We start from the raw sequence: 22,499 nt of genomic DNA on the forward strand, positions 1-22,499 counted from the left end.
ATTGTCCAAGATTAGCCTGTACAGTCTGCTAATGCTTATAATAGAAAACAATTTCCACTTTTATTGTATTTTTCTTTTAAAGGAAGTCTCTTTGCAGCCAAAATCAAATTTAGGTGGAAAATATTGTCCCTAATTAACCTGCGTGGACTGCAAAGGCTCATCTGGGACGACAATTTAATCTCAAGCATTAAGCCCCATTTTCCCAGAGCCAAACTAATATACACTTTCACCCTTTCCCTCTCAGAAGCAAAATAAAATTGGCAACCACCATAAAACCAGTACTACTCGAAGGCTGATCTGGTTTAATGTTGTTTACTGATCACCAGCATCTAAGGCTTGGAAATGAAGCCTTTAAACTTGAATTAAGTAAGAAAGGTCATTAACTCCATTAATTCCATATGTATTAAGGGACTACAAACACATCAAATGCATATCTGAGCAGGAAAGGGGTTATTACTGTACCTGAACACAAGAACCCTTTCCAATGATGAAATCTCCACGGCTACACAGAAGGACCCCATGGCGACCTAACGTTACCATGGTTACTGGAATGCGGTCAGACACAGGTGACAGGAGACGTAGTGACTCTTCAATGACTTCAGAACAACTGCAGTCATCTGCTGATTCTGTAAAAAAACAACAAACTTCAATGCACCGCATTGTCTAAATATAAAAGTATTGCTCTGCTTACAAACATTTATAAAAAATAATATGATTGACTTTCAAATATAAAAATAATAATTGTTTCTTTTTTCACTATTAATAAGCTTTTCTTTCACCAATAAAACTATATATTCCACTATTAAGCCTATTATAAAAACAAACACAAAAGTACTAAGAAACCGGGGAATCATAAAATTTTAACTTTAACTCTATACCTGTTGTGTAATTTCTTGCATGTACACATGTATTATATCCTGATGAAAACTTTGGACAAAATGTTTGAAATACATATCTGACTAAAACACACGTTGTTGTGGACTTTTTCTCAATAAATTCAGAATCATTCAGAATATTCACAAGTAATCAATATGCAAAAGTCCATTCAATGTCAAAACAACACCATTCTCTATACTTATTACAGTGGTATAGTGTTTCCTATTGATAACATCAACGTCATTACCTATTCTGGTATAGGGTTTCCTAGTGATAACATCAAGACCATTACCTATACTGGTATAGTGTTTCCTAGTGATAACATCAAGGTCATGACCTATAATGGTATAGGGTTTCCTAGTGATAACATCTAGACCATTGCCTATACTAGTATATTGTTTCCCAGTGATGAACTCTGCCATGGCCCTGAGCTCATTGAAGTTGGGCGTGGTCAAGGTTACAACCGTGTGGGCGGAGCTCTGGAGGGTCTTGATGGCCTTCAGGAGGTCTGTGGGCTCAAACAGTACTACAACACAAGCACAGTACATAAGTATTTGGGCCATGCTATGGGAAAACTGGGCTTAATTAATGTGCATCAAGGCACTTTCTGACTAAACTGGATTTTGTTTCTGAAGAGGCCGCTTTAAGCAAAAATTTTCAATAAAAGCAAAAAGTGAAGTCCCTGAAAAGCCTGGGCTGACTGCAGAGCTAATCTGGGATGACACTGTAAGAACATGCATTAACCAGTAGTCCTAGAACGCGCCTCATTTGAAGATTTTAAGTTAATTTTTTTGTGTTTCTTTTATTGGATTTGTCATCATTTTCAACAGTATTCAGTTGTAAAATTGTAAAATTATGAGGGAGCCGTGGTGTTGTGGATAAGGTGTCTGCCTAGCGACTGGGTGGTCATGGGTTTGATCCCCACTGTAGAAGCGTTCTTTAGATTTTCCCCAAAGACACAAAGTACTGGTTCTAGGCCCAGGAAACGGAGAATGTTTCAATAAGCCTGAGGATTTTCATGCAATCGAGCATAAAAAGATAGGTTTAAACTAGTTATAAAATTTACCGCAGTCAGCATCGTTATGCTTTTTGATTGACTGTGGCAGATAATGCTAGGAAAATTTAGCAATAATTAATAGATTTATGAGACATCTCATATGTTCTGCAGGATATTCAATCAAAGGATGAAATTTCAAAACAGTTACAATTCAGGCTATATATGCTTTATCATATTAGCTGTTATCCATTCAAATAGGTGTTGTTTCCAAGACTTCATTTGTGCATGTAGTGGTCATTAGTTGGCTAATCAATATTTATGAAAACGATTTTTCAGGTCAATAACCCATAGTATTTAATAAACAAAACAAGGGACAAAATTGTCACAAAACCAGGTTTGAAGTAGGAAAAAAAGTATGATAAAGGGAGACAACTCAAACTGAACTGATTGTTTATAATTAGCCCCCTTTGTTTCAAAATAAATCTATTGTTAGTCATGGCGACCTTGACCTTGGAGATATTGACGTAATTATTTTGTGCGACACACTGTCCAATGATGGTGAACAAATGTGCCAAATGATGGTAAAATCTCACAATGAATGACATAGTTATGGCCCGGACAAGCTAATTTATGGCCAATTTTTACCTTGAAAGTGTGACCTTGACCTTGGAGATATTGACGTAATTCTTTCGCGTGACACACCGTCTAATGATGGTGAACAAATGTGCCAAATGATTTAAAAATCTCACAATGAACAACAAAGTTATGGCCCGGACAAGCTTGTTCCGCCCGCCCGCTAGCTCCCCAGCCCACCCGTCCACCCGCCGACATTCGCTAATCTAAAAGCCAGTTTTTTCCTTCGGAAAACCTGGTTAAAAATATAACGTAGGTTTCAACAATTGATAGCCATTTGGTTAACACCTCAGCTTTCCCGCAAAAAATTAGAATTGTTTTGTTTACAACCATTTTACAATTGAAATACTTTTTAAAACAACAAGCAAATTGAATATAAAATAAACAAACAAACAGACTATGACCAGTACAGTAACTTCCTTTAACACGAGATGTGTTTGTCAGGCACACAATGCCCCCTATTGCGCCGCTTTGAAATTATTATTTTTTTGACCTTTGACCTTGAAGGATGACCTTGACCTTGAACTTCCACCACTCAAAATGTGCAGCTTCATGAGAACGCTGCTTTGAATTTTTTAAATATTTTTTTTACCTTTGACCTTGAAGGATGACCTTGACCTTGAACTTCCACCACTCGAAATGTGTAGCTTCATGAGAACGCCCCTTTGATTTTTTATTTTTTTATTTTTTTACCTTTGACCTTCAAGGATGAGCTTGACCTTGAACTTCCACCACTCAAAATGTGCAGCTTCATGAGATACACATGCATGCCAAATATCAAGTTTCTATCTTCCATAATGCAAAAGTTATAGCCAACGTTAAAGTGTTTTTTTAGGACGGACGAACAGACTGACATACACACATACTGACATACTGACGGAGAGTTCAACTGCTTAATGCCACCCTACCAGGGGCATAAAAATTAATCATTACAACTGCCAATATTTGATTTAAAACCATTCATTGCAAGCTTTATGCATTATTTATTATAACTTAACACATAAGAGTGTTAAAATAAAGCATTCAAAATATTCAACCCTTTCACTAAACAGCACAGGCTTACCTTGTACCTCGTTCACTCTATATATTTCACATAGGAACCTACCTGGTACCCCGTTCACTCAATATATGTCACATAGGGTCCTACCTGGAACCCTGTTCACTCTACATATATCACATAGGATCCTACCTGGTACCCTGTTCACTCTATATATATCACATAGGATCCTACCTGGTACCCTGTTCACTCTATATATGTCACATAGGGTCCTACCTGGTACCCTGTTCACTCTATATATATCACATAGGATCCTACCTGGTACCCCGTTCACTCTATATATGTCACATAGGGTCTTCTGTGGTACCCAGTTCACTCTACATTTATCACATAGGGTCTTACCCGGTAATCCATTCACTCTAAATGTATCACATAGGGTGTTATCCTGTGCCCCGTTTAATCTACATATATCACATATTGTCTTAACCAGTACCCTGTCCTCTCTACATATATCATATAGGGTGTTACCCTATACCCCCTTCACTTTACATATATCACATATGGTCACACCCGGTACCCTGTTCACTCTACATATATCATATAGGGTCTTACCAAGTACCCAGTTCACTCTACATATATCATATAGGTTCTTACCTGTTTCACTCTACATAAATCACATATGGTCTTACCCGGTACCCTGTTCACTCTACATATATCATATAGGGTCTTACCAAGTACCCAGTTCACTCTACATATATCACATAGGTCTTACCCAGTACCCAGTTCACTCTACTCTACATATATCATATAGGGTCTTACCCAGTACCCAGTTTACTCTACTAGATCACATAGGGTCTTACCCAGGACCCAGTTCACTCTACATATATCACATATAGTCTTTCCCAGTACCCTATTCACTCTACATATATCACATAGTGTCTTACCCAGTGCCCTGTTCACTCTACATATATCATATAGGGTCTTACGCGGTACCCCTTTCACTGTACATTTATCACACATGGTCTAACCCGGTACCTCGTTCACTCTATATATATCACATATGGTCTTACCTGGTACCCTGTTCACACTACATATATCACATATGGTCTTACCCAGTACCCCATTCACTCTACAGATACCACATATGGTCTGTATTGCCTTTGTTGTGATGTTGCCGTCCATACATACAATGTCAGAGTCAGCCAGCTGCCTCTCAAAACTGGATATCTTAGTCATGCAAAGTTTTGTGGTTAACTCCTGACAAGATGAATATGACATTAGTACCTTTTTTGCAAAATGCAGCTAACATTTCAAGTATATAGATATGTTCTGCACACATTTTTCGGGACTGCAGCTTACAAACACATGTATAATATTGCAGTACACATACCTAACACTGATATACATGGTACTATTTTGGCCTAGAATTTTAAAGACATTAGTGCTACAAACCAGTCGGCACTCTCACTACTAGCCAAACATGCAGCCCATGGCTTGAAAAATGTAATAGAAATTAGTAATGTACATGTATATGGTAGGACTAGTTGTAATAGAAGAGTTTCAAATTCAAGATTTGTGGGATTATCAGTCCCAAAAACGTATCTATAGATCCACAAGGCTTGCCAAATATGGTTACTTCCGTCATCATAATTTTTATTATACATGGCTGTCATATTACATTTAGAATTTAGAAGTAATTACAGAATTTACATTTTGATCAAGAAAATTAACTGGTTATGATCAGTGTCATTGTATTAGTAATGTATAGCTAGAAACAATGCAATTTGGTCTAGTGGACCAAACCTTAATTTGTAAATTATTTGATCATAATCATGTATGAACATATGACCACTTTGTGACCAGAGAGGTTATAGTTAAGTCCTTATCTTATGATGACATACGGCAATCACAGAATCAAGATGGTAAAAAGATCTATTTAAACAAATAATAGATCTTTGCATGCAATCAACAAGTAGTGCAGTAATCCAGGGGTAAATATATCACTGTGTCCACAAGTATATTATAAACTTTATGAATTGTTTTTTTAAAAGGGTAAATTAATGCAAAAATTGCTCAAGAAATATGCTGTTTTAATAAGAAACTTTCTCACATATTGTGGTGTTATCTGTGATGCAATATTGGTATCCTGACCCGAACAGTAAGTGGCCGGTGTCCCGTAGCATGGCACAGTAGGTCGCTGTCCGGTGACCCGGTAACCTAGCAACACCTGATAGGTTCTTAAAATAATGAGCGCCTTTGTTTTATGATTTCAATAACACTGTGTTATCACAGTCAGAATGTAAGAGATTTGCCTATTAAGACTTCTCAATTAAATATTGCACTGACTAATCAGGCGATGACAATAAAAGCACATAATTGCAATAATCCACTTACATCTTTGAAATTATTGAACAAACAAGAAAGGCAGCTGACAGAGGAGTTGGCAAATTTCTCAAGTCAATTTTTTATCAATAACATAACAATGTTGAATTTTTGTTTGGTTTTGTTTTGTTTATTCAAACCAGAATGTTTTTACTAAATACTTGCATACGTTTGTTTGTGGTAAAACACTTAAACAGGTCATGTACATCCAAGATTTAATTTTATTATAAAAGAACGTTTGTTTGATAAAATAATGAGAAAAACATCAACTAGGATGAAAAAATATTGGAAAAAAGGAAGAACTTTTACACATATATGACTTATAAACATGCACCGCTTTGACATTTATTTTAAATTGCAAATAACTCATCACTTTCCAATTTCCAATGATGACATAGCTATTTTAATTTAAAGGCTTGATCACTAAAGAAGTAGTTTCTACCACAAAGAAACAAAAATACAAATAACTATCTATGCTGACTTACCCCCTACCACTGACTAACCATCACAAAAACTCCAATATACCCCATCTAAAACAATGTCTGCAGGGCTATAATTTACTTATTGCAATATTAATTGAACAACATGCATTTATAACAAATGCTTCCGAATTACCATATGAGTACAGTGCTGTTCAAACGCTGCTCTATAGGAGTCGTCCCCTACAGCTGACAGGAAGAGTGTGTCGGTGCCCAGCCTTAACAACCCGTCGGCAAGGTAACGCCCCACTCCTCCAAAGGATTGATGTATGTGGCCAGCGTAACAAGCTCCATTGCTCTGAAACCAGTGGTGATTGTGTGCCATACAAAGTGAGCCTTGCTCTGGGAAAACAGGCCTAAATGCATGAACGTTAAGTGTCCTCCCAGACTAGATTAAGCAGTCCATACAGGGTAACCAGGCACAAAACTTTTCCCTTTTGTGGAATTTTAGTTCAAAGGAAGACTACTCTAAATGAAAATCCAGTTTGGGCAGAAATTGTCCTCTCTGATTAGCCTGTGCGGACTTCATATGCTAATCTGGGACTTAATTTATGCATATACATTAAGCCCAATTTTCCCACAGCAAAGGATCATAAAATAGTGTACTTAATCAATCGATTTCCTGTGCTAATTCTGGAGGATTCCCGCATAAAATTGTAAAAAGCTTACACTAAAAAATTGTCAGTGGGCTATCCCAGTCCTTTACAATTACTTAGGCACTTCCGTTGAAAATGAAATGAGAATAAATACATAAAGTTACTTGAACACATTGCTTAGTCATAATATTAGTTGATATAAGCCATTGTTAGGCTACCCTGCACTGTGTCTAACTAGATATTTAATTGGTGAATGCATCAAAAAATCATGGCCCCATAAAAATAGATTAGTCATACAGATTTTATGACTGAGAGCACTCTGCCCAGAATGAACATTGTATTTCCAAATAAACAATAATTGCAGTTCAAATGACAATTCCAAAATTGAAGTGACAAATTCCAATGGGGTGAACAAGTTCCTTAATTTATATGTTTACAAATACACTGCAAATCAAGCATCAGCTGGAGAATTTTTCAAGATTCAAAAGCAAAAATAATCAAGTGATTTGATATAATTGAAATTCACTCAAATGTAGACACAGGAATAGGATATAGGAGAAAAGTATTAAAATGTAAGAACCTATTAAGAAAGAAGGAACAATATACATTAATGCTTTAGATAGTTCCCTGCCCCGCACATAAGACTTTATATATTTACTATAATTATTATTTTTGGGGTAACAGGCTGTTGCTATATTTTGCATTGAACTTATTCGTGGACAACACCCCATGGGCATTAATTATATGAAGCTTGTAACTCATGGCTAATACCTTAAAAACTGATCAAAGTGAAAAATGTTACCTTAAAATGAGGCTGGGTCACCTTTACTGTGAAGTCCACAATGGAACAACCAACAACTGTCTGAAACGATGCATATAATATAAAATTTGAAGTCATGATTATAAAAATGTTAATAAGTTAAATGTTAAAACTTAGAAAACATTATACCACATAATATTTTTTCAAGAATTTATAATGAATAAGCAATGTATAGCATGTACTATCACACTTATTGATAATAATAATTATTATAACTTGAATTGTAAAAATACTTATACATTTCATTCCATGCATTTATTTGATTATAATCCATTTTATTGTATAACCTTGATTTCAAAATCTTATATGATCATGTGATAATGGTTTTATTTCTCACATGAAGCATGCAAACAATAAAATAATTATTTAAAATGTTTATTTTGGGACAAGTATAAAGATTAGGGTAGCAAATCTTGAGCTATTCTTAAAGATACAAGCATTTTTAATATAATAGATAAAATAAAACCATTTTTCTTTTTAATGATAAATAAAAATGAAGACTTCAAATAAAGATATAATTTATGAGGTAAATTCAATTTGTTTAACATCATCTGATACACTTGGAAACGAAAAAAACAATCGCTTTACTTACAACTTTTTTTGGTTTACTTGATCTATCCACATTTGTTTCTGCTGTAATGGCTGTGTTTCTTAAGGTAGAATAAACTGTGTTTCCTCCAGTGGAAATATTATGATACTTTTGATGATCTCCCTTTGTAGCATATATTTCTTTGATATTTGAAGAGTTTCCTCCCTCCATTTGTTTCAACTTGTTTAATTCTACAGCTATAGCACTACCAACTGCTGCATTATTCTTGATAAGATAAATATATAATTGCGGTTAAGGAAAAAATAAATAACCATTGCCCTTTTCCAGCAATAAAATCACACATTTTCATGCAATTTTAAATTTAAAATGATGAAATTTGGAAATTTTAGAGACCTATCATCATGGCAAACAGTCATTGAAGATTACAAATACCCCCGACATACTGGATCATTTCAAGGAGGTGCAAAACTTAAGCTTAAGTAAAGTTAATTCCAAACTTTGTTTACTTGCTCCTTCAAAAACATCACATAAAAAGACAAAGATATTTGCATTGATTTATTGAATCAATTGTCTAAGTTCCATTGCAAATAACTATGAAAACAAGAGCTTGAAAAACAAACCCAACACAAAACATCATCTTTCACTTGTACACAGTATAAGCAGCACTCCTATAATGTCTCATTCTGATATACATAAAACAGTTTGCTTCACAAAGTACACAATGTACAATGATGTTTTCATAGTTACAAGGGCATACATCTCTGCAGAAAATATCATGCCATAGGCCAAATAACATCTTGCACTTCTACAGTACTAACAACATTTCTATAAAGTTTCATGTTGATACATAGAGAACTGAGAAACTAGTTTGCAACACATCTACAATAATGTAAAGTATTACAAAATTGATAAAGGTCAAGGGCACATAAACCTGCAAAAGCATTTTGCCCTTTCCGACCCGCCCCCTCATATCCCTGCCCGCTCCTCATATCCCCGCCCTTCCCGCCTCTCCCCTCATAGACCAGCCCTTCCTGCCCCCTCCCCTCATATCCCTGCCCTCTCCTCATATCCCTGCCCTTTCCCTCATATCCCTGCCCTCTTCTCATATCCCCGCCCTTCCCCTCATATCCCTGCCCTTTCCTCATATCCCCGCCCTTCCCCTCATATCCATGCCCTTACCGCCCCCTCCCCTCATATCCCTACCCTCTCCTCATATCCCCGCCCTTCCCCTCATATCCATACCCTTCCTGCCCTTCCCCTCATATCCCTGCCCCAATGGTACGCTAGAAGGATACTGGCTTGCAATGACTTTCCCTGGGTTAGATCATTCACTCTCTTTAAGATGTAGGGGGTCACTTCCTTACCACTTATCCCCTTGTTTCTGAAACACAATGTGGGAACTACTGATAATAGATAGTCTTGAGTGTTGCTCTTTAAAAACTGGTTTTATGCATGTGCGTTCAGTGTCATCACAGATTTGCCTGTGTAGTCTGCCTGCACAGGCTTATCACGGACGCCACTCTAAATTTTAGGGAATTTTTCATTCAGAAAATGTCTTCTACTTCCCAGGCTAATCAAGGACGCTTGACTCACATGCATGAAACCCCATTTTCCCACAGCCAGGCTCATATTTAGTAGTCTGTGAAACAATCATATGGTCGTCTGTTTGTTTTCTTTGATTGTTTGGATTTTTGCTGTTCTCAACAATGTTTTTAGTCATGTCAGTTAGTAAACCTACTCACTACTACTTTTACTGGGTTCACTGCTTAACTGTTACAAACTACAGTTACCGACAATGCTATACTTGAATAAAAGGTATATGGTGAATGTCAACAGAAATAAATGAGCAGCACTCTAGGGAAAACTGGACCTAATGCTTGTGTGTAAAGTGTCCTCCCAGATTAGCTTGCGCAGTCAGCAAAACTTGCAGCTGTTATGGATTTTTTTCATTAAGAGGAAATCTACATGAAAATCTAGGCATCAAATGTCATCCCTGATAAGTCTTTGCAGAATGCACAGGCTAATCTTCGACACTTAACACACATGCAATAAGCCCTTATTTTCCAGAATTCGGCTCAGACCATGAATCAAAGCTGGGATCCTTGGATTTGAATTTAAAGTCGATCACCCAAAAAAATGAGCGAATCAGGGCATGTATGGTTGTCATGTTAGATATTATTTCAATCATGTAGTACTTCTGTTTTCAGTTATGGAATTTTTTTTGAAAAACACAATACCTCATTAACCTCAGGCTTCCGGACTGCAGGCCGAGCTCATGATTCTTATCTGGAAGAGAAGCGCATTTACTTCCCTTTAACTGGAAAATGAATCATTCATGAACTAAGAATTCTTATAAACAGACACCAGTTATCACAAAGACCCTGAGGGAAATGGCAACTTAAGTTGTACCTTAGTGAAAACTTTCTATCAAATGGTCTGTTTTTAATCATTTTACCAATATTTACTAAGGCATGTCTTAAAGTTTTTATAAAAGAAGAATAAACAAAGACTTCGGGAACTTTTAAAACTCATAGAAGTCTTTCTCTGACACTGAATGGTTTCCATGACAAAGCTTAACTTGAAAATATGTGTTTTTTCTGTCTTATACTCATACTCGTAAAATACGTCACATGAGGTTAAAAAACAAAATCTCATATGTTTTGAAAATAATTTGTTCAAGTATATGTGTTGTAAACAATATTCTAACACGGCACGTGACTTGTTTTCTATATACAAAGAAGGAAAACTACCGTTGGTTATTCTGCAACAAACCATGGGCAAAGACAAATGTTTTGAAAATAGTTCTGGAAATTCCTAGAATTAGTTCAGTAAAATGCACGGGCGCTAACGCGCGATTCAGAAAAGAAATATATGTCTGCGTACTGCAGTTCATTTCTACCAAAATAGTACTAAAATGTCCCGCTTCATTCATTTAATGTATTTGTTCTATGGTTATCTCCTTTTTATTTGAATCAATAAGCAAAACATTTGTTTATATTTAGAGATAAGTATGACGTCACTTTGATTGTCCGCGCACTGTTTATGAATGAAGACGGCGTCATTTGATTTTCATTGTTGTGGTGACGTCACATTTTCGTGGAGTGGAGGATGTTCGGTTAAAATAATTATCGTTTATAACCTTTAAATCGTGGATAATTTATTAATGAAATCGTGTTAGAATCAAAATAATTGACGTGTAAGCGTTGGTTACTTTCGGTAATAACCAACGGTTTGTTGTTCTAATGCTTGTTACCAAACCACTTGGGCTACGCCCTCATGGTTTGATTACTACGCATCCGAACTCCAAACCGTTGGTTATTACTGCAATAACCAACGCTTACACGTCGATTATTTCTTAATTCAAATTAAGAAAAGAGATCCAGTAATGAGAACACTTACTTGCATAAAACTGACATGCATATATTGTATACATACAATGTTAAATTTTAATTGGAGTGCATGGTTGTTTATGAGTTTGAATCTCATTAGAGGCTTGCATAAAACAAATATTTTGTCAGTGTACATATTGTTTTGTATTTTATCAATGTATTAGAAAAATAAAATAAATATGGCGAAGAAAAGGCCTATGAACAGCTTCAATGTGTTTCTATATATCAAAAGAATTACAATTTTAAAACAAATTACACCACAAAAACATGTACTAAATACTATTAGTTACATAAACCATACGAGAACAAAGCTCGAGTATATGAGAAAGCACTGAGGATGTATATCCCATAAACCATCAATTACTAACCGTGTAACAATTATATCTCAACCGACTACTTGATAACTCAGGGTGAATGAAGATTAATCGGGGTGTATGGAAAATACACCATGCGCACGTGACCGCTCTAAGCCAATTGGATTAGGTCATTTTTGTAGGAAATGAGATATTTAACGATAACCTAATTCAAACATGCTAGTGAACGGTTTCTTTCCAAAGTAATCCTGGTGTACTAACATACTCTGTTAATCCTCTGCAGAAGTTTGGGAAACATTTACAACTAATTATTATGAGCTGCATCAGACAAAACTTTGTCTCATTACATATGCAAACAGTGTAGCTCCAGACAAGTCTGCGCAATTGCACAATCTGGTCAGGGGCTTCCCTTTTCATTAATGAGACAAAAAACATTGCATTATTGAATAGCGGAAAGAGTATGCTCAGGCTGATCTAGTGCTACGCTGGCCTATTTGGCATAAGACATATGTTCGCATGACGCAACTCATCGATGCAAATGTAAATCTGTAAAGAAATCTGACCTATCATACAGGCCACCTGATATGGTGATGTCACATGGTACGGAGCTTTGAATCCACTTGAGCAGGAAAAGAATGCTGGAAAATCATTGGTCGCTCCGTAAGTTGCCATGCATACACCCTGTGTCTCCTGTTATAGAGAAAATCATGATATTAATGGTTTATTTGGGATATGTATTCAGATAAGGTGTTCACTGTACTGTTACCCTTTTTGTATATATTATATCACACATAGTAAATTAGCGTTTGTATAGTATTAAAGGGACCTGTTCATGGTTTGGTAAATTTCAAGATTGAAAAAAATTGTTTCAGATTTGCAAATTTTTGTTTCAGTTATATTATTTGCGAAGAAACAATTATACTAAACATTTTTCATGCTCAAAAATACCCATTATATGCATCTTTTGACAATTTAAAAATATGAAAATTATAAAGCATCACAAATGCAAAACAATTGAATAATTTGGAGAGTTCTGTTGTTATTGTTATATTTTGAGACATTAACTGCATTACTTATACAAAGTATAAAATACACAATAACCAATCATAGCACGGCTGGCCAAGTGGTTTAAGCGCTAGACTTTTACTCCAATGGTCAGTGATTCAAGCCGAGGTGAGTATAACTTGTTGACATAAATTTTGATCATTAAATGATAAATTTCAAAATATGCCAAAATCTGTGAACAAGTACCTAATTTGTCAGTATGTTAACTATATACAATCAAAAAGGATTAAGCTAATGGAAAATTATGGCCAAGCATATTTTTAGAAGAATGGTAAAAATCAGAAAAAACGCAGATGAGGTAAACCGACGCGCAAAAGTCAAGCAAACCGTTCATAGCAAATCAATTATATACTTGAATATGGGCATAATAATCTAATATTCTTATATTGGACTTTTTGTCAAAATAAGCCTACAAACATTTTACAAGTAAGCTTCAGGCAACAGCCAGCCTAATAAGTCATAAATGGAATAGTGGATATGGAGTCTGCCCAGGAAATCGATGGACCTTAGTTTGATCCCGACTGAGACAGCTTTTCCTTGATCTCTCAAACATACAATAAGTACTGACTCTCCCTAGGAAGGACACAGACTCCATAGAGTTTCAACAATAAGCTGTAATCTTTCAGTGTAAGTAACATATAAAACAAAACTTAACACTTCTGTCCCTGCAGATGCATGTTTGCGTCATGCAGCAGAAGAAATAATTGAAAACATTGCGCTTTCTTAAGCAACAATGTCTAAAACAAGAGATCTTAAATGATATCAGCAATTTGATGAAAATCTGCAGCAAATAGTAAACTGGACGGATGAGTTGAGTAACCAAACAATATGAGCACACCAGATACTCCAGTGCCCGGCCAATGTCCAAGATGGATTTGATCCCTGCTGATACCACGGTTATCGGTGTCCTGCCTAGCTCTGTCAGGTCAGCACTGATGTCCATGGCTGATAATAAACATAACATAACAAAGTTAAAATGCAGTACTTTTCTAGGCCGCCAAATGGCGATATATTTGGATAATTTTCAAAAATGTTGCCCAAAAAATTGTGTAGTAATGTTGCAATTTATGTCGCTCACACTCTATCTAACTGCTTAAAGCTCTTAAAACATACCCTTTTTTACACCTTCCAGATTAGACCTTAAAGCACTCAGTGTATACAAACTGTATTATGTCATGGTATGAATCATCAAAAATGCTGATGTAAAATCAGAGATGAATATCACATTTCTCTATGTTTAAAGAGAACGAATCTAACTTTGATTTTAGTCTGCTTTCTGATTGGTTGAAACAAATATAATGCTACCATTTTAGCCAATCAATCAAATAATACATTCAAAAAATTTTTTTTGTATTGTAGAGTATTTGTTTGTTTTTCCAAGATGGCGTGGTCTGCTGGAAGAAAAAGTATGGATAGCAAACTTACTGCAATCAATAATATCGCTGCGCAAAGGAACAAAACAGTAAAATGCAAATTTATGACAATAAAATTCATTTGGTCATATGATGTCTGCAGCAACATCAATAGAATTGGGGAAGTTGTTTGCCAGATACTTAAAAAGTGACAGTATCATAAATTTGATGAAAAAAATTAACAAGAATTTTCCAAATTGTTGGTAACAGTTAATTCCCCTTTATGATGCTGACTGGCTTTAATCCAATTCTAAGCTAGGTCTCCATGCAAGCTTGCATTATCCAAATTTTTATCAAGGTTTGATAATGCAAAATGAAGTTTTTCTATTCAAACAGCAGTCTGCCCATCGCCTGCACAGCCCCAATCTTATAACCATGTTTGTCAACTTTGCTGAAAACCTGCTCAAAAATCTCTTAATTGAGTTTGGTTCAATGAACACTGAATTTATTAATGTGCATAGTGTCGTTCTTGATTAGCCTGTGCAGTGTGCACAGGCAAATCAGGGATGACACTTTCCATTTTATGGAAGTCTCTTTCAAACAAAAATCCAGTCTAGGCGGAAAGTATCGTCCCTGATTAGCATACTGCATGGGCTAATCTGGGACAAGACTTTATACGCATGCATTAACCCCATTTTCTCAGAATGAGACGCAAACTTCAATTAGTTTTAAATGGGACTCAGTGACCTACTTGACTCAGCCCCTCTGTGCACGCACCCTATGCTTCCAGTCACAAACACTGGTATGCCTGCCATGTGAGCCAGCACCATTGTGCCAGAGACAGTGGTACCACCATTCAGTCCCTGTATAAAATATACATACTGAAATTGTTAGAGCTGTACACACAACAATACCTAGATTGAGCCTTGTTCTGTGAAAACTGGACTTAATGCATGTAATGAAAGAAGAGTCGTCCAAGATTAGCCTGCGCAGTTTGCACAGACTCAACAAGGATGACTCTATCCATCTAGACTAGGTTCTTGTTTATAAGAGACTTTTTTTAAAAACAAAAAATCCCCAAAGTTTATCTTAAATTATTGGCTGTGTCAATGTAGGTCTCTGTCTTAACAGCTTTTTAAAATACATGTTATTATATGTTTAACTTGAACTTGATTGCAAAAAGTATAGATGTTTTCTTTATACACTTGTTTAGGTTAAGTCTGCAGATGAATAAGATAAACATCTACTAGATACATATAATTTAACTAAAATAAATCGCAACTTTAAATCTTATTCACAAAAAATACATAGTTATTGCTTCTTAAAGGGGCTGTCCAACAAATTTTGGCATGTATTGAAGCATGTCATTAAATGCTTTATATTCATAAATTCAAACATTTGACCTAAACATCTCTAGTAAAAAAAACAAGAATACAATTTAAAAAACGAAAAAAAAGTAACCCTCAACAGGGCTCGAACCATTGACCCCTGGAGTCCTGGAGTAAAAAGTCTCCCGCCTAGACCGCTCGACCATCCATGCTCATGATTAGAGCGGATGTATTTTTTACCTATATAAGCAGTCTTCGTATTTTCCCAAAATATAACTTCAGCAACAGAACTTTCCAAATTATTCAATCGTTTTGCATCGCACAACGCTTTATAATTTTAAGGTTTTCAAATCTTCAAAAGATGCATATAATGGATAATTAAGAGCATGGTAAATGGTCTGTATTACTATTTCCTACAAAATATCATAACAAAAATGAAAATGTGCAAATCTGAAACATTTTTTTAAATTTTGTCAATTGACGAAAACGTTGGAAGGGCCCTCTTATATTTTTTGGTTTAAAATTAAATTGTCTAGTGGACAAATAAAGTTTTCTCCACCATAAGATATGAATAGCCTATTAAGTGTGCTCCAGCTGTTATGATTAAATAAGTAAACACAATTTGTTCAAACTAAAAAATAATTTCAGGAAAACAACTGTATTGTTTATGTATTGTTATCAAAATGTGTAACTTAGAATACTACATAACTTCCAAAAGCAATAATAACCATATACAGCACCTCCCAATTCTTAATGAATCTCAGTTGAGCCATGTAACATATAGACAAGCTGCCTACTGTACCTGAGATAGAACATATGCGAGATCACGTCGAGAGGTTTTCACTGCAGTTGTAGCAGGATCAGCGAGGTACTCTATCTGGTCCCTTTCCAAGCCTTGGAAACATATATAGTATTGTCCTGCGCATATGATTTCATAGCTGAAGTTGATTAAATTTTTCAGTTATTCTAAGGTCAAGACTTATGCAGGTTAAGGCATACATTACTAATAGACAATGCACTTTGGGGTGTACAATGCTTTTAAAAAACATCACTAATGTTTGTGCACATTTGAGATTAGAAGACAAAAAAAAGAAGTTTACAACATAAAGCCTGATTTGCTATATAATAGTTGGAGTGCAACACAACAGGGATAGGTATTGGTCAATAGCAAACTGGGCCTTAAATCACTGATGTGCCATTGAATTATCATAAAGCCCTTTGTACAAGAAGTTTCACAACACATATATGAGTTTTTTACCCTGCCAAAATGTTACAAGCCCATGGCTTTTTTTCTTGATTTTGGGAAAGTGCTTGGAGTTCCATTAAAACACAAAATTATCAACAAAACTGAAAAGGAGAAAGAAATTTACCAAAGTAAGCTTGAACTTTGGGGAAAATTGCATCATTTTAAAGAAATTCTCTTAGGGGAAGGGGCCTTTCTCTTGGGGAAAGGGGCCTTTAAAAGGCCCTTGCTAAAGAAGGCAAATAAGCCCGGTTGTTCAATCATCTGACCAAGTCATTTTCAAAATTTACGAGTTCAGAGTTTGAGTGTTTATTTCATAACAGTTTTATGTTTTCAGGGCAAAAGGTCAGCAATTACTCTGACTACCTACATGTGGTTTGTAACTTTATAGCAATGTCATACCTGTTGATATCCCATTAACAAACATTGCATATCTAGAGAGAAAAAAACAAATTATAGGTTTGGTAGAAAGAAAAGAAGCAGAACTATTGTTGTTTGCTTTACCTATGTACACCTGTCCTTTTATGATCCCTATAGTGGCAGGAACTGCCCCTGCTTGGCGCACAATATCTTCTACTTCTAGTGCAGTCCTGTAAAACAGTATATACAATATCTTCTACTTCTAGTGCAGTCCTGTAAAACAGAATACACAATATCTTCTACTTATAGTGAAGTCCTGTAAAACAAATATATACAATATCATATTCTTCTAGTGCAGTCCTGTAACACAATATACACAATATATTCTACTTCTAGTGCAGTCCTGTAAAACAATATACACAATATCCCACTCTCTGATCTTGAGATTTTAAAATAGTATTTTTGGTTAACCAAGAATTGGATCTTCTGAATTAGTTTTGGTCAATATGTAGTTCAATCTTAAGATCAAAATCAAGTCAGGGGATGTTGATGTGTCGATAGTCTTCAAAGACATCATACAATACAAGAGACACAATTTTTTAAGTAGAACAACATCATTTTGGGCTAATTAAATCAAAATGAGGACCTTCTCAATTAATCTTAGTGTATAAGTAGGTCAATGTCATGTTCAAAATGAGATGAGGGAGATGTTGGTGTGTTGATAGTGTTCAAAGTCAACATTCATACGACTTAACAGAGCTATGTAAAAGAGCAGTATTGATGTATAGGAAAAGTGTCAATTTGGGTTCAACTTGTTCAGACGGATGAATGAACGGGCAAATCACTATATGCTTCTGGTATCAGTAGATGTTAAGGGCATAAAACATTTACATTGCATAGTTAAAGTAACTGCTCTTTCTTAAACAGAAATATTATGTATGTTAATTTGTTCACAATACTTGACCATTGCCTTTTGTTCAAATTAAATAATAAATATTTATTCTGTTACTGAGCAAACGATAACATCATAACCTTTATGCTGAGCACTAATAAAAATACAGTTTTTTTCACCCTGTTGGGAATGCGAAGAATTCTGAGGAGAGTTAATGTTTAATTTTGTCATATTTTCAAATTGGAAACATTTAAATGTTCCCCGGGTACGGTACATTTACTAACATGTACCCGGAAATTCTAACGCTAAATTGGTCATTATCAGCTAATTTTTAAAATTAATTATGTTATATTAATGTCAATATTCTGTAAAATAGCCTCTATATTATCGAAAGTCCTGCTCAAAAAGCATGTTGAGGAAGTTTTTTTTCAAAGAGAATCTTGTTTTGTTTTCTGTAGCGCGTTTTATGACATCGGATTTTGGGCGGGAATAATACTCGGGTACAGTCAGTGAAAATTGGCCGGGTACGTTTTAGTATATTTTTTTTACCTGGGGTACATTTAAGTATATATAGTATTACCCAGTGTACTTTAAGTAGTACCCCAGCTAACAATGACCAGTCGAGCGTTAATAGCCATATGTTGCCACTTGGATTGGTATAACTTATTTGACAGGAGCGCACTAAATCATCGATTATACATAAAATGTTGGTTATTTATCCTCCTTGTCTATTGGTCTTTGACCAGAAGAAGTTGCTTACCTGTCCGCAGGCAAGATGAATAAGAAAACCCTTGGTGTTGACATCCTTGATGGATGAGATTGGATTTTAAATACAGTCAAGCTACCATTACCGGATCAGTAGCTTAATAAAGTTGTTCTGGTGAAAAGCAATACATATTTTGAGACTTGTTTAACACCGGTTTGATTAAATATTACCTTTGCTTACTGTTTCGGCGAATAGTCTTATTTTTAAGCGCATGCAAAATGTATTTGTGATTCCTGTTTTTCGCCTCAGAATTCACGCATTAACGGATCAGTTGTAGCCATAACAGATCACGTGATCGAAACCATTCAGTAGGGCATCTAACACGCTTTTTGAACTGTTGAAACATGAACTGTGCTGTTTACAATGGCCAAGTTACATTGCCAGTTATAAATTATATTCATTTTTTTGTTATTAATTGATGTCTATATGTTATATTGTATGTACACTTTACGCATGTCGTTCGTAAATGAATTATCTGTTGAAAATCCTAAATAGATCGAACAGATATGGGCATCTTATAGTCCATGTTTCCATCTTATCTAATCATCGATATTGAACATGGAACATACATAAAACATTAAGATTGAGATCATTTATTGAAAGAATCAACAAGATTTGCAGATATTTTAATATAATATAATATCAATACGCATATTCTCACGCTTGATCCGCTATTGCCCTAATTCTTCATTTCACTTAAGGTGTTGCAAAATCTTAAACACGAATCAAAACTGAAATGGACTGTTGCAGGCAGAAATACTACTAAATGGCCTTTAAATTAATGCGTAAACGTCTTACTTTCCAACAGATGTATAGCATGTGGCCGCAAATAATGTTCAACCTCGATTTGGAAATGAGACGGAAGTCAACAAAGTCGTATATACATGTCAGCAAAACATACCGAAATGTTTGACAAAGAGTAGCTCCGATTACGACTCAATCAATGCGTTTTAAAAAAACAGGCCTTGAAGATGTTGTGTGCAAAAAATCATCTAAAATGTCAACTATTTATCGCGATACGCAGTCTTGAATATCAAAGTGATCCGCTATGGGTAATGATCCGGTAATGGTATCGATAACTTGACTGTACGACTTGAGCAACGGAGTTACACTTCTAGCCATTGCTAAGTTTTATTTCATAACTTTATATTGTTCAAATACACTCGCAAACTGAAAATCTGACCTATTATTATAAAAACGATTAATAGACCAATTCACGCGTGACGTCACGCGCACCTGCGTGTTTTTATCCGTGCTACTCTGGTAGGCAAAAGAAAGACACGATCAAAGGGGAGATATCGAGCATGATATTTATTGTCATGCTCTATATCTATATTAAATACATTATTTAATATTATTTTGACATGTATACGACCATTTTTAGATTTTAGATTTAAACATCCCAAAAGTTGTTGTACTGTACTCAAACAAATAAGAATGAAAACAAACAATAAATAGATCGATTCCATGCACACAACATATAATAACTTACCACTATGATAATCCATAATCCATCTGTTATTAAGTATGTACAATTGCTGCAACTAAAGAACAGGGTCTGAACTAATAACACTTTGTTTATGTGTTAAGAAATCTTTGAGTATCAGATCAAATTTGTAAAATCGTATAACGTAATTTACCAATTGTTCATCTAACGTACCCCAATATACATTTGATTTATTCATACTCGTGTTTGTTGAAATGTGTTTTCTGCCGCGTATCAATATCAACCACATGACTGTGATGTTGACGAGGTACATTGTGCAAGTCAACTAAAAAAAGTCTTCCAAAACATTGAACTAAACTTTGCAATTATATCATTCTGTAATCTGACCATAGCTGATTACATCAATGCACACATTATAAACTCGGTAGTATTATTAGCAAAATATTTTATTTTTAAATGCAAACAGGAAAAAAACAACACCATAAATAGTTTTTTTTGTGTCCTTTAAATAATATAATTTAACAAGAGGAATTAATCGCGACTACACAAAATAAATTACATATATTGTATATTCGTTGTGCGCTTTTTATGCTCAATGGGTACACCTACCCTAAAAAAAATGTAAATATACTTTGTGACATAGTTTCACGTACCTTAAAGCAACATTTATACACTTTTTCCCTTGTATGTATATATATATATATATATATATATATATATATATAATAAAATATATATCGAAATTGACACTGTTTTAAACATATTTTTCACGGGAAATCATTTTTCACACCATCCATAGTCTTTATAGATGCTATGTACCATAACTAATTTCGGGACAAAAGACAACGTAGGACATAAGCCCCCCAGGACAAAACCCCCCCATGAAAAAATGAACATTTGGACAATTGCCCCCCAGTAGAAATGACAGGTAGGATATAAGCCCCCCAGTGCTTATTTTGCATCTGGACATTTGCCCCCCCAGTGCTTATTTTAGAAGAGGACATTTGCCCCCCAGTGCTAATATCATATGTTGTTTCCATTAAACTAGTATATCTCTGTCTTTGGATTCATTATTATTTCATATCTCACAAATATATAATCATAGATACTTGGATCATTATAATTTGAAATAAAAAAGGTCCAGAAACTCACTTGAATTTCCTAATCTTAGGTAAAACAAACATCTTAAAGAATTGTTCTTTAATTAATCAATCAAAAGGATTATCAGCTTGTTAAAGGTGTGACATGTGGCTTTGATCATATACTTGTTAATGAAAATTAATGGCTTCTTTATTTAATCAATCAAAAGGATTATCAATAATAATTATCATAACTTAGTACAAATAATGATAATTAAAGTGAACACATATAACAACATTAAAAGGCAATTATTTTTGTAGTTACATTGTTAGAGTGACAATTAACTAAAACTTAGTATATAACGAAACTATCACATTTCAAATGATACATTTCATCATGGAAATTATTAAGAGTAATAAAGGGTCTGAGAAATTACTGAAGGATAGGTACTCTTACACCAAAAAGAAGTCTCGTAAAGAATCAATACATTGGGAATGTTCCAAGCGCAGAAGCGCTTCATGTAAAGGAACCTTGACAACTAATCTTGATGTAAGTATAATATTAAAATGCTATTTGTTATCTTTGCTATCATAACTTTTAAAATAGCGATTTGCAAAATTAATTCCAGACAGTATTGCATAACTTCACAAATTTAATTATTTGAAGTAAAGGTAAATGTAGTATTTGTAAGCTGTAACAACATTCAAAATATCAATTAATTTACATAATTAATTCCAAACAGTTATACAAAACGACAAAAAATAATTTTATATATAATAAATTAAATGTTTCATTGCTATTATCATTAGTTACAATATTAAATAATTGTTTTTATATATTCAGGTTACTATGGTCACATCATCCACAACACACAGTAACGATGCTGACCACTTAGCCATAGAAGTTATGAAAGTCAGAGAAGAGATCAAATCC

The 22,499-nt window shown here is 34.8% G+C and overlaps 1 pseudogene; it reads right to left on the reverse strand.

Annotated features, from left to right (window-relative positions):
- Positions 1-453: 453 nt before the first annotated feature.
- LOC127839970 (uncharacterized) lies at positions 454-19,077 on the reverse strand (annotated as a pseudogene).
- Positions 19,078-22,499: the final 3,422 nt, after the last annotated feature.

Source organism: Dreissena polymorpha, chromosome 7 (genome assembly GCF_020536995.1).
Source record: "Dreissena polymorpha isolate Duluth1 chromosome 7, UMN_Dpol_1.0, whole genome shotgun sequence".
NCBI lineage: Eukaryota > Metazoa > Mollusca > Bivalvia > Myida > Dreissenidae > Dreissena > Dreissena polymorpha.